This window comes from Cryptomeria japonica, chromosome 1 (genome assembly GCF_030272615.1).
Source record: "Cryptomeria japonica chromosome 1, Sugi_1.0, whole genome shotgun sequence".
NCBI lineage: Eukaryota > Viridiplantae > Streptophyta > Pinopsida > Cupressales > Cupressaceae > Cryptomeria > Cryptomeria japonica.
The window spans coordinates 204875843-204890946 of NC_081405.1; positions in this window are offsets into that span (position 1 = coordinate 204875843).

Below are 15104 nucleotides of genomic sequence, written 5' to 3' on the forward strand. Positions count from 1 at the left end.
CTTGCAGACCAAGGCTAACTACTCTTGGGGCTAGATACAAAAAGTGGACTTGCAAACCTGAAGCTAAGTTCTGCAACAAGGCAAGATACAAAATTACAACTTTCAAAATAAGAATAATATGAATAAAATCATCTCAATATGTTGATTACAAACACTTTTATAACACAATCTCTAACCGTACTAAAACATCTAGATTACCAAATCTTCCAAATCATTGCAACTACATCAATTGTCACTTATGCACTGCAATACCATCTAATACGGCAATTCAAATCACATTGACATCTTTATCACTAAACTTTTCATGCACACATACCGTATCACCGAATTTCATACGCTCTACTTCATTTACCACCAAAAACTATATTCACATCTTCATCTCTATATTTCTTTTCAACAAATCATCACATATATATACCAAACCGGAACAATAAATCATCCCCAAGTCAGCCAAAAGAAAGATTGTAACGTGTATGCACATTTACGACCCAAGATATACCATCGGACCATAATATGAAACACATGGAACATAAACCAGACCTAAAACAACATCCAACATGCAACACCAGACCAAAAGAATACATCGCATGCAATCACCGAAACAAAAAATGTATGATACATCTAACTCTGATGTCATGACATAATGCACGAACCAGTTATATCACAAATGAAAGAGTCCAGACCAAAACAACCTACACTCGGACCACACAGCCAAAGCTTCCAACCGTCCTCTCCTTCAAAAACAAGCTAACATCAATTGGATCAACTGCCAATGCAACCTATCTACATCAAACCAATCATAGCGACCTCCAGTCAAAAGAATAACTGCAAATACTTCAACATAGTATCCAACTCAGCTGATGTTCAGACCAAAACATATCTGGACTACATTGTTTGACATCAATGACAACAAAGCACACATCTATAACAATTGGATCTCGAAAGAGAGAATATATTCATCATGTATAGTGATGAATTTTGAAGGATACAAGTTTTGGATCCTTGAGATTAAAAATAGTGTGTAGTCAAAATATAATTTGAAGGGATATTAGATCCTCTCCTAAGAATATAGAAGGAAAAAATTTCTTCCTTGTGTTAAATTTTATTTGATGATGATTTGGATTCCTTTGTCTTAGAAACTTCTCTTACTTGGGCTAAATTAGATATTTATCTAACATCATGCTTGATGCCAACAAAATTAAGATTGATAAGTGATGGTGTTTTATTTACCTCAATTATTTTGATAATTGATCACTATAGCCCATGTATATCAAAGCTTATAGCTAATTCCATACTATCATGGTCTTTATTTCATATAGATATCATTTTAAGAAAAGTGATTTCCCTTCATATCTTCACTCTTATTCAAGTCTAACCATTATTATTTCTTTTGTATCCATATTTTTCTTCATCCCTTTCATGGTTTGGAGACTCCTTGTTTCTTTGTTACTAATCTCACAATAGACTCTACATGTGCATGACTTTTGGTTCTACTCTTCTTCATTCACTCTATATAGATAACCATCTTATAGACAACAATGGCAAGATCACCCATTACCTCATCTTTCTCTTCTTCCAATAGTTGAACCATTGTGCTCAAACCATTTTTTTATTGTTGTAAATAGCAATTATTTGTTAAGATCTCATTAAAAAAATTCAAATGTAGTTATGTTTGCTATTTGTGACCATAATTTTTTACAATGTAATTTAAAGAACTATATATAATCTTTATATACACATGAACCCTTTTGCATTCACAAAACCCCCACTAGATGAAAAGAACATGTTGCTTTGATACCATTGACCTATGATTTTCCCACAAACATCTTTCTTAAAAAAATAACATAGATTTGTTTGTCCATCTAACGACCACTTGAATTTTCTCAAAGGATAGTTGCTTTAGATTTCTTATAGAGTGATGAAAATGTAAATTGGAATGTGTACATTACTTTTATAATCACAAACAGCTTGAAAAAAAGGAATGCAAACCAAAAATTATTAAAATTTCAATCCAAGAAATCTCTAGCTATGAAAAAATTGCAAGAAGTGGCAATTGCATATCTTCACCTTCTTCCATTTTCCATGAAAATAATACAAATATCATTAAAGAGTGTTAACTAGCTCTTTATCATTTCTCATCTTCCAAATGTTTCTATGAAAAAGAATTGCAAGACATGGACTAATTCCAACTAAGAATAGATATCTAATCCATAAATTCACTCCTTTACTCCTCTATGTTTGCACAACTCTTCTTTCATGCATTCATCCTCAGTCAAAAACTTTCATCATATTTATAATGTTGAAACTATCCTTTTATGCACCAAAGGATTCTCAAAAGTTTGAAAACTAGATGCATCCTAATTATGTCATTATTATATTGATACAACCTCTTATAACAAATCTTCCACCTTATAAAATTCAAATCTCCTTGTTATATAAGTAACAAAACTGAAACCACGACTTTAATTTTTAATTAACTAATAATTATAAAACTCTAAATTTTTTTAAAGTTAATTAAGCGATTTATAATTATTAGTTTATTAAAAATTCTCTCATTTATTATTCACAAAGATTTGTAACTCACAAATGCCATAACATATAAATTTAGAATTAAATGTTATTTATTAAAAGTAGCTAACTTTTTTATGAAAAAAAAATATAATCTATACTTCAATTCATTAAATAATGCTTTTGTTTGAAAAAACTACAAAATTACCACCCATAATATTTTCTATATATTATTAATACTAATATAATCTTAGAATATATGAAATGGTTTAATGATTTTCTTCAATCCTTATATATTATAAAAAAATGTATAATAAAGAATCACAATCTTCCTTGAAAGAGAGCTTTTTATTTTTCATTGCAAATAAGATTACTAGTCTTTTAAGTCTAACAATATTTCTTCTCTCTTCATATAAGAAAACCAATTCCTTTCACTATGTTTAAAATGGTGCAACTAGGATGATACCCATTGCATCCATGTATTAGAAAGTAAGGTAAATATGTTATTAAAATTGTGTTGAATGAATGAATGAGTTTTAATGGCACCCATTAGACCATCATTTTATGGGACCAAGAGCAGCATCATTAACAATTTTCAAGTTCTTTTCATTAACAGCCCTTCTATTGTGGATCTTGATCAATAAGCTAGTGATCTTGTGAATTTTTGCATCCTCAAATATCCCTTGTAGACTATACCCCTTCAAAATATCCTCATGTTGCATACGAATATCCTCATATGCTACACACTCAAAGATGAAGTTCCATTCAATTTCAACTGCCCCTTTATTGCACGAAAAACAAGTTCTTTCCTCTCGATCCCCCTTTAGAATCGTCCATCTATCCATCTTGCATCTTAGATATTTACTGATTCATTTTTTAATGTGAATGATTTTTGCAGGTTGTGTTATTTTTATCATTGTTCCTCACGGTTACCTCGCATCCTTTTGAACTTCGGTGGGCTGGTTCTTGCCACATGTTTTCCCCGTAGAGTTTGGAGATGGTCTTTTGTGTTCAGCGCCTAGGAGTTCCATTATGGTGCCACATGTCAGATCTTTGGCCCAGATTCAAGGAGGGTCCCAACGGTGCTAAACGATTGTTTTGATTGGTCACATGTTCTCTTTGCAGGTTTTTCATAAAGCACAAGGGAGGGTTGGTTGTGTTATACGCTTGACCGCCACATGCCAAAATGTCTGAGATATCCTCCTAAAAAGTTACACTTGTCACACCGATTCGGATAATTTGAACAATACAGAAGTTGTGGAGAGAATCGACATCATGAGCCAATGTAATAGAAAGAAGGGGTGGCACCTAAAAACCTCAGGCACATGCGTAAAAGGAATATGTAGTGCCTCTCCTTGACTCGTCTTTTCTTTTTGTGCATCAATAGATTATATTACCGTGCTTAGACTATTTTTGTGATGCTTTGACTAGATGATTATGGATTTATCTATGTTTTAGATGCTTCTCTATGGATATTAGACATATTATATTGTGCTTGACATTATGATTACATGTGGATGATGATATTTTTTAGACTATTGAGAGGATGGATTACTCTATGATGATCGATGTGTGCTCATTTTTATGTGTGTATCATGTTTATTCTATGATTATTGGATGTTATTTTATGATGTACTAACCCTAATTTATGATTATGATTCTAGGTGATGCATTGATGATATATTGAGTGATTGTCTGTGTGAGTAGAGACGATTTCATATCACTCATTGCAAGCATGATATGTCGTCGTGATTCTCTATCAGTTGTCTGTTTATTTCATGTTGTATATATTATTGCATATGTCGTTGTATACGTGTTGGCAGCGATAGGTTTGCAGGTACCAGACATCGACTCCACCTAGCTTCACAAGTCTAAGTGTGTCTTCTCCCAATGGCAAGTTGATCGAAGTTGACATGAGAACCCACCCTATACTCTAGGTTTAAGTTGATTACCCTTGTCAGTTTAGAGTCTTGGTGTGAGTTGTTGTTAGTGTGTAGTGATTTCTTGGTTTATTCTTTGATGGTTAGTTTTGTGTAGTAGGGTAATTATTAATTTGGTTAATTATTAATTAATTAATTGATTAGATTGATTTATATTATTTAATAATGTTAAATTAAATTAATAGATTAATATAGTCTATAATAATTAATTAAATAAATAGTTGGTATAAATATTTAAATAATAATGTGTTATTATTATTATGGATTCCTTGGTTTTATATTTAAATTAATGGCTTGTTATCACCTTGGGTATCAAGGGTTATTTATTGATTATTAATTATTTGTGGTATTTATTTATACCCCTTGATTATTTTTTATTGAGCTTTTATATTTATTTATGCATGATTTTATTAGTTGTTTATATTATTATTCTCTTGTTATTCTTTTGGGTTAATTAGTAGATTATTTCTACCTACGCTATTATTCTATTGGGTAAGTTAATTAAATATTACCTTGGTTTATGTGAAAGGTAGGTAAGAAATATATTATTTTGCATTATTTTGATTGGCTGGTATTTTCTATAGTTTTGGTTTGAAGTTCTACTTATTTGGTCGGCTGTGATTTTTGTTGGGTTACCATTCGGATTTTCTTCTACAAGTTTTGGGTTTGAAGTTTGAAGATTTCTTGGCTTGGATTATGGATTTCGCTTCTTCTAATTCCTTCCATTACATCTATTATCCAAGTTGGGGAAAATCTTCTTCCTATGTATTTTATTTTCACAAAGGTTGTATTCTCTGTGAATGCTCAGAAAGATTATTTTCGGGAGTTTGGGGTAGAGAAACATTTATTTATTTAGCTAATATTTGATTTATGATATGTAGATTTTAATCTATAGTTTAACTATAGTATTTGGGAATTTATATTTTGTGTTATTTTTGGTTTGTCGCAAATGGTCGGCACTACGTATGCTTTGTCTGTGAACTTTGTCCTCTTGAGGAAGATCTTGTTAGAGTTTGAAAGCTTGGTTTCGGTTGCTGGAAGCTAGTCGATTTCCTAGTCTATTGGGAGTTTTGTCATTTGTTTTCCTATGAGTTTTTATGGCTGGACATTGTCGGGAGTTATTATTTCTGAGTTGAATCGTGTCCTTAAGAGTTCATTTTGGGTTTGGATTTTATATCCCTTAGCTGCGTAATGGATTTGCATCTCTTTTGATTATATTTTTGGGATTTTATTTCATACCTTTGATTCTATATCGTTGTCATAAATTTATCATTTTTGCCTGATTTGTCTGAGTAAATGTGCCATTTTAACATATGTGGTAAACCTATTCGCATATGTGAGATTCCATTTAGCAAATGTGTGAAACTATCTTGCATATGCGCTATGTTGTTATTCATATGCGCTATTATTTTATAAATGCACTATAACTTGTTCTAAATGCGCTTCAGAATTTTATATATGCGCTATAGGAGTTAGTAAAAGCATTGTAGGATTGTGTAAATGCGTTGTTCTGCAAAAAAAATGCACTAAACTGTATGTCTGAGTCATTTTTGGGTGATTTCTGAGATTTTTGTACTTGTTTTCCGATATCTAGAGGTTGTTTCTTGATGCTTGAGTTGTGCTAGGTTTGATTTATGGTTTGTTTAATTTTTATTTTGGCCATTTGACTTGTATATGTGATTGTCTTGTAGTCGGGCTTATTTGTTGGATTCTTGTATGATCATTTCCATGTTGTTGGATTGTTATAATGCCTTGGTGTGCTAGGTCTTGTATTATTGTGAGCTCATGGTTATGTTGAAGTATTTTATGTTATGGTTTCCTTGTTGTTTGCAATGTCCCCTTCTCAATGATGTGGATTCAGTGGTCCATTGGCCTATTCCAGAGACCCATAGGCTATTTGAAAAGGAGAATTAGGGTTTTCTATTTTCTAGGAGGATTCTTTGGTGTTTTCAGGGGGTATATGTGGGAGTTTGAAAGTTTGGATTTTGGATTCCTTCTGGGTTTTCAGAGAGCTTCAGGATGGTTCGACATGCATCTGAATCGAGTGACTTTTTCGTGACTTACTATTTTTAGTAAGTGAGACGACTTCTCAAAACATGGTTAAAATCACTTTGGAAACACTTACTATTTTTAGCAGTATGCTATTTTTAGTAAGTACTATTTTTAGCAGTTCTATTTTTAGCAAGATGTCAGCTAGCCTGTACAGATGGCTATTTCCGATAGGTCAGTTTGAGCAATTGGTCGTCCAGCATTTTTTGGTGCTATTCTTAGCAAGGATTATGCAGCTCAGCTCAGATGACTATTTTTGGCAATTCAGTTCAGAGCCCCAACCCAGTTCAGTTTTGGTGATTTCTAGCACTTCAGTCTCCTGCTCAATTTGGCAATAATCAATATTTGAGGACAAGGTATTTTTAATATATTAATACCTTAGGCATGAGGTATTAATATTTGATTATTTTATGGATGGACAACTTAGGAAGGGAGAAAATATTAATTTTATCCTAAGTCTATTTGGGTGAAATTTGCATATGACTTCAAGGGGGTCGTCATGGTGTTAATAAGTAAATCATAACTCAAGGCAAATGGGGTGATTTTCTAAGTATATTGCCTTAGTAATATTTTTTATTTGGAAGTCATAGTTGGGTGCCCACTTTACACTTTATTTTATGACACCTATATTTATTAAAAAGGGCATTTTTGGGTGAATGTGAATTGGGCGAACTTGTGCAAGGAAATGAAATGAAATGCAATGCTAAATGTGGATGAAATGGAATGACATCTGGTTTGGGCGTAGTTGGAGTGCATTTGAATTTGAATTTGGTTGGCAAAAAGTTATAAATAAGTGACTTGGGCTCTCATTTTGGGTATCCAGAAAAAATATATCGTTATGTTGTAGGAATGACTCCAGACTTCTTTGAGGGTGAACACCTCCTAGATCTTTCCTTCTAGTTTCAAGTGTGAGACATCACTCCTAGTTGTGGTTCGAATTTGTGAACTATTTGGTGATATTTGGGTGTGTTTGTGAAGAGTTGTGTGTTGTTGCATTTTTTGGTGTTGCTGGTGTGTGTTGGCTGGAAGTGTAATTTGTTTGTAGCTATTTGCATGTTGGGTGCATCATTCTGGGTGAGGGCTCATTGGAAGCGTATTGGAGAGACAATAGTTCTCCTACATTAGCGTGGCATTTGGGGGACTCTCCAATTTATAGTTACAAATCAAAATATTCAACCAAAATGCCATTTCCATATTTGCATTGGGTTGCCTGCATCACTTTTGCTACTCTCGGGTTGCTTTTTTGAGGTATTGAACTGATCGCCTATGTTATACTATTCATTTGCATTTGGTTTGGCAAGATTTCATTCAGTTTTGAGAAAGTTATGAGCATTTTAGTGGATTTGGGTGTGGTTGGTTCTACATTTTATTATCTCTTATTTCATAACAGCAAGTAGTGATTTTGTTGTGAGAATTTGATATTGAATACTTGAGATATGTACTTAACTTTATCTTCTCTCGCATCTTTATCTTTGTAAGATTGTTTCAGTAGTACTGATCAATCATTCTAGTTACATTATATGATATTTCCCACTGAACAAGTGGAAGAGGATGGCTTAGTCGCCTTCATGTTTTGTAATTCAACTTTGTCCTCCCACTGAGTAAGTGGTTGAGTGATATTGTCCTCCAGCTGAAATATGTGGTCGACTGATAGTTTTTATGTAAAATTCCTCCCGCTGCATAAGCGGTAGAGTGATTTGGTTCTGGTTATGCTCTTATTACCTTGGTTGGTTTACCGCCAAGTTCTTGGTCTTCATCCCACTGAAAAGTGGAAGGGGTTGGCTTGCCGCCCAGTATTGTACTTGCATTGTAATTTCCAACAGATCAGTGAGCTAACGAACCCCTTATCATTGTATGCTCTCACCTTCCCACATTGGGCTCTTGGTGATCAGAAAGTGGAAGGGTTACTTTCAGCAATATTGAGATTATGTTTACTAACTTTAACATGTGCATTGTAATATTTGTTGTGTTCAAAAACCGAAAAAATTAGTGGGAATATTACATTGTTACCCTATGGTCTAGGTGCATGCAAGGGGAAGAGTGGGATTCTAAGTGAGTGATTGGGATCACGTGGAGTAGACAGCCAGGTCCACCTAGGGTCTAGATTTCGGAGTATCTCACTAGGAGTTTTCCTTTGTAATCAAGTGATAACTTAATTAATAATTCTTGGGGTTTGGGTAGAGTAGTTAACCCTAATAAGATAGTAAAAGGCTAGGCCCCTTTGCCTTTCCCAATGGTGGTTGACAGGGATAGGACTGGGAAGGCCTTGGTAACCCAGGAAGCCAATCTCCCTCACTCCATAATGGTTGATATGGCTTTGCATGTACCTCTGGGATAACAGAGACTCGTGCCCAAGTACCCACATGTCACATGTGATGACACTCTTGTTCCCTACATGTAGGTCCTAGCGCCTTGAGTGGTGTTTGTTGTAATGCCCCTAGAGGGTTTGTATTTTAAGGTTTTGTATTGGATGATTTATGATGCTTTGCATCCTTGTTGGGTTGGTCTTTCCTTTGATTGTTAGGTGTCAGCCTAGATCTAGAGTATGAGTGGGATCTTGTGTCATCTTCTAGCACAGGGGGTGGTTCCTTTGGTTCCACATGGTTGGGTGGTTTGATGCCTTCTTCCATTGGGATGTTCTTCGTTGGATGCTCTTCCGTGGATGTGGATATCTTATATCTTCAGTTTGGATGGATTCTTGTAGCAGATCGATGTAAATGATTATATGACAATGAATGTATTAATTCATAATGTAATTGTAATGTAAATAAAGCTATGTTCCTTGTTCTGAAGGACATTGTATTCATGTTGTATACACCTAAAAATGGTATGAAGATATTTAATTAAATAAGCAATTATTTAATTAATCCCCCTTCCTACTTTAATTGAATTCATTATGCAATTTAATTAAATTCTCCCTTTCATCTACTTATTAATAAATCTAAGGATTTATTTAATAGGTTCAATTTAATTAATCCTCCCCCCACTTCAATCAATTCTTCTAATCCTCTAATTAATTAAAACAAATCAATTTATGAGTTGTTGAGAATTAATTAGTCTTTTCCTATTATTTGAATTTTTAAAATTCAAATTACCCACATGCCTCCTAATTTCTAACCACCTAACCTAACCATCCCCCTAACCTAACCCATTCCACCTAACCTTGTGTTTAACTAAACCTATCATATTTTGCACATTCTAACCTCCTATGGTGTGGATATTTTCTTCTTGAGACACATGGCACTTTGGCCACATTTCTCCTCTCTTGGACACTTGCCCTTTTATGAGCAAGGCTCCTTGACACTTTCACCACAGAGATGACAAGTGTCTCTTCCTTCAACCTCTTCTTCAACCTCCTCCAATTTCACCCTTGATATCTTCAAACTCAATCTTGACCGTTGATTCCTGCCACCTCACCCCTGGCCTTGGAAATCCTATAAATATCTCCCATTTTGGAGCAATAAGGATCCCATCTCATTTCATCTTATGCATTGTTACTATAGGCATATCATTTGAGCATTGTTGTTTTAATCAATTGCATCTTAGATTTAGTTTAATTTGATCAATCTCTTTTCTAGCTTAATTGCATCATCATCATAGCTTAATCGTGCATATCATTAGCTTAATTAGTCTCCTGGATCAATCTAGCATAATCAATCTCATCTTTGCATATCATTATCATTTCAAATCCTCCATCTAGGTGTAGTCAAGTCACTGGGATTGCTTATCCAGATCTGAGAGCAAATCCATACTCGCATCTTTTAGGAGGCGATAGGTCGCTTTGTCATGGTTCATCTTTATTTTCTTATTATTTTCTAACCATTCTTATAATGATCTATTGACTATTTTGTGTTGCAGCTACAAGTATCACACTTCACAGGCACGACATTTCCCGATGTCGATATTCTAACGGTCACCACAAAAACATGGCAATTATACTTTGATGGTTCATGTACACAACATGGATCAGGAGAAGGTATTTTATTCATCACACCACAAGGTCATACAATCCCAAAAGCATACAAATTAAGCTTTCCATGCACCAACAATACAACAGAATATGAAGCTTTGGTTACAGGTATCAAAATGGCTATAGAATGGAACAATACACAACTTCAAGTCTATGGAGACTCTCAGCTCGTCATCAATCAAATCAATGATGATTATCAAACAAAGGACGAAAATTTGATGCCTTATAAAAAGATGGTTGATAATATCAAGAAATACTTTGTAGAAATAACTTTTCAGCAGATTCCAAGGAATGACAACAAAGCAGCAGACGCCATGGCTACACTTGCTTCTCTACTTCAGAAACAGGAAAATCAATAGCGTTATGAATTCCTGGTAGAAGAGTTGTTTTACCCTACTCATAATTGTCCTGATTCCCAAACTATATGTCACCTTGTTGGGTGTGATTCCTCCCATTATGGCCAAACTTATACATACCTAAAAGATAACACCCTACCTCCCGACTTATCGAAAAATCAAAAGAGAAACTTTATTCGCCAATCCTCCCATTTTATTGTTGTCGCGGATACCCTGTTTAAACGAGGTCTAGACGGTACTCTTTTAAGATGTCTCGAACAAGAAGAATCTGAGAAGGCCTTACATGAAGTCCATAACGACATTTGTGGCACCCATTCAAGTGGTCTTACCCTTTCGAAAAAACTCATACGCTTGGGCTATTATTGGCCAACTATGGAATGAGATTCTTTTCAGATAGCTAGAACATGCAAACAATGTTAGATCCATGGGAATTTGATTCATGCACCAACACAAGAACTTCATGCTTTGGCAACATCTTGGCATTTCTGCCAATGGGGCCTTGATCTAGTAAGAAAGATAAATCCTTCTTCATCTAATGGTCACAAATTCATCCTTGTAGCTACAAAATATTTCACAAAATGGATTGAGGCAGTACCTCTCACAAATATCACAGGAAAACAAATTGTTGCCTTTATATTGAACTACATCATATGTCGCTATGGAATACCCATGACCATTATCATTGATAATGGACGACCTTTCAAGAATCGGGATGTACAAGAGCTATGTGAGAAATTCAAGATCCAACACAGATTTTCCACACCATACTATCCACAAGGGAATGGGCAAGTAGAAGCATCAAACAAAACAATTCTGAAATTCCTCAAAAAGACAGTAAATGATGCTGGAAGGGATTGGCATATTCAATTGAACCCTTCTCTATGGGCCTACCGTAACAGTATTCGCACACCAACAGGTGCCACACCTTTCTCTCTTGTCTATGGATCAGAAGCAATACTGCCCATAGAAGTAGAGATACCTTCTCTACGAGTATCATTAAAAGGTCTTATCCCAGATGAAGAATAGCGAGTATCTAGATTGCAGGAGTTAGAATTGATCCATGAACGAAGACAAAATGTCATTGATCATTTAAAGGTATATCAACAAAAAATGTACTGAAGTTATAATCACAAGGTCAAACCACGAGTCTTTCAAGTTGGAGAACTAGTACTAAAGGAAAATCCATGCAACCAGGCAGACCGAGAAAAGAGGAAATTTTGAACCAAACTGGTTAGGTTCATTTGTGATAACAACAGTATTTGGGTCAGGAGCATATAAACTATCAACACACGACAGAGATCAGCTCGACGAACCCATCAATAGCATGCATCTGAAGAAGTTTTATGTCTGAAAAACTAGAAAAATCAAAAACATTGAAAAAGCAGAAAAAACAAAAACAGTGAAAAAGTAGAAAACTCAAAAACAATGAAAAAGCAGAAAATCTAAAAACATCAAATATGAGAAAAAGTGCAATAAAAACAGATAGTGAAAACCTGACAAATAGGCGCTATTTGTCTGCTATCTCTTCCGTCTATTAGTTCATGCATCCTTCCGCTTGCATTCATTCAGTGTTGTTCATATCCATAATAAAGCCTTTGTACATACATAGGCATCCCGGGTGGCTCCTCCCCATGGTTTGGATCATTGGGTATATCATACTGAATTTTTTTCTAGGCTTGGGGCAAAATCTTGCACCTAGTTGGAGGCAAAAAAAATTGATTATTTTGAGCTTAATCAAATAGGTAGAACAATAGTTAGACAACCCTTATCAAGCAAAAACTGAGACACATCCAACATTGAACACGAGATCAAATTATCAACCATCAAGCTATCACAAAGTCACTCTAAGCACATTACACAATTTTCAATGGATGATATATTTCGGATGTCTCTAACTAGAGGAACAAGGAAGAAACATGATATTTTTCTTGTCTGTTGTCTGTAAATTAATCATTAATATGTGCAAATTTGTCTCGAGACATGATCATCGGAGTATCATCGAAGATATTTACGATTTGTGTATTGAAATGGTTAATACTACCTGTTTTACACAAGCAACACTCAATTTATCTTGGTTCATTTATACCTCGATGCTTGTGCTAACTTGCCATATCAAAATCCAGAAAATTCATGCTCAGGTCATCATGGTCATAGCTTTGCATTTAGCTTGCATTTCATTCTTGCATGGGATCCCGCATGCTCATTTTATCCAAGGTTAAATCTATCACAAGAATCATCAAGGTATCATCATAAGTATATACGCTATCAGATTGATGACTCATCTCTCTCCAGATGTTGTCATCCCAACGAAAATCTTATGCTACCCTCTTGATCGAACCAACATCAACATATTTGAACCTTCCTACAACTTGATATCAACAAATCTGTCAGTTCTTTATCCAATCAACCTTATCAATTCTATCAATCGATTGCATCTAATCTATCCTATCATGTCTTATACAGGATGTATCTTTCCCGGAACCTGACATTCTGATCAAGTCTTATAAAAGATATATCATTCCTGAAACTAGACGCTTTGATCATTTTTGTCTTATACAGGAGGTGTCATTCCTAAAACCAGACTAAATCTCAATCTTATCAATCTAATAAATCAAGTTTTATCAATAATCAAAAACCACATCACCGTGATCGTAGAACTCGCATTTTCATCAACCACAGTTGCAGAAATCAAATCATTTCTAATCAGGATATCAATTTCGCAAAAATCCAACACTCCAAAGATCAATTATCTCAATTTATCTCCCAAGGGGGCATCATCGTATCGCAATTTATCAATCAATAGTTAGGGCATCCTATCAAACCAATATCATCATCAAAATGAGATTATCCTTTGAATCAATGTGTCATCACACCTCGCTTCAAAGAGGGGCAAAATGTATACACCTAAAAAATGGTCTGAAGATATTTAATTAAATAAGCAATTATTTAATTAATCCCCCTTCCTAATTTAATTGAATTCATTATGCAATTTGATTAAATTATCCCTTTCATCTACTTATTAATAAATCTAAGGATTTGTTTAATAGGTTCATTTCAATAGTCCCCTTTGATTAATTAATTCTTCCCTCACTTCAATCAATTCTTCTAATCCTCTAATTAATTAAAACAAATCAATTTATGAGTTGTTGAGAATTAATTAGTCTTTTCCTATTATTTAAATTTTTAAAATTCAAATTACCCACATGCCTCCTAACTTCTATCCACCTAACCTAACCATCCCCCTAACCTAACCCATTCCACCTAACCTTGGGTCTAACTAACCCTATCCTATCTTGCACATTCTAACCTCCTTATCCTAACCTCCTATGGTGTAGATATTTTCTTCTTGAGACACATGGCAGTTTGGTCACGTGTCTCCTCTCTTGGACACTTGCCCTTTTATGAGCAAGGCTCCTTGACACTTGTCACCACAGAGATGAAAAGTGTCTCTTCCTCCAACCTCTTCTTCAACCTCCTCCAATTTCACCCTTGATATCTTCAGACTCAATCTTGACCATTGATTCCTGCCACCTCACCCCTGGCCTTGGAAATCCTATAAATATCCCCTATTTTGGAGCAATAAGGATCCCATCTCATTTTCATCTTATGCATTGTTACTATAGGCATATCATTTGAGCATTGTTGTTTTAAGCAATTGCATCTTAGATTTAGTTTAATTTGATCAATCTCTTTTCTAGCTTAATTGCATCATCATCATAGCTTAATCACGCATACCATTAGCTTAATTAGTCTCTTGGATCAATCTAGCATAATCAATCTCATCTTTGCATATCATTATCATTTCAAATCCTCCATGTAGGTGCATTCAAGTCACTGGGATTGCTTATCCAGATCTGAGAGCAAATCCATACTCGTATCTCTTAGGAGGCGATAGGTTGCTTTGTCATGGTTCATCTTTATTTGCTTATTATTTGCTAACCATGCTTGTAATGATCTATTGAGTGTTTTGTGTTGCAGCTGCAGGTATCACACTTCATAGGCATGACACATGTAATAGCACGTTAGGAGAATAAATGATGTAATTTGTGATATTGGTTTATTAATGGAAATGGATTTATGGATATGCATATGGTCTCATGTAATGTTGGAAATATGATAGATTATCTTGTGATTAGTTAATGATGATAGTAATGCATAGGTGATTGGGAGTAGGAACATTTGGCATTGGTGTTTTAAAATGAATTTTAAAAGGAGTTGGTTAATGTATGCTTTGTAAATGGATATATTTATGTTATAGAGTAGTGAATGTTCATTTATGCA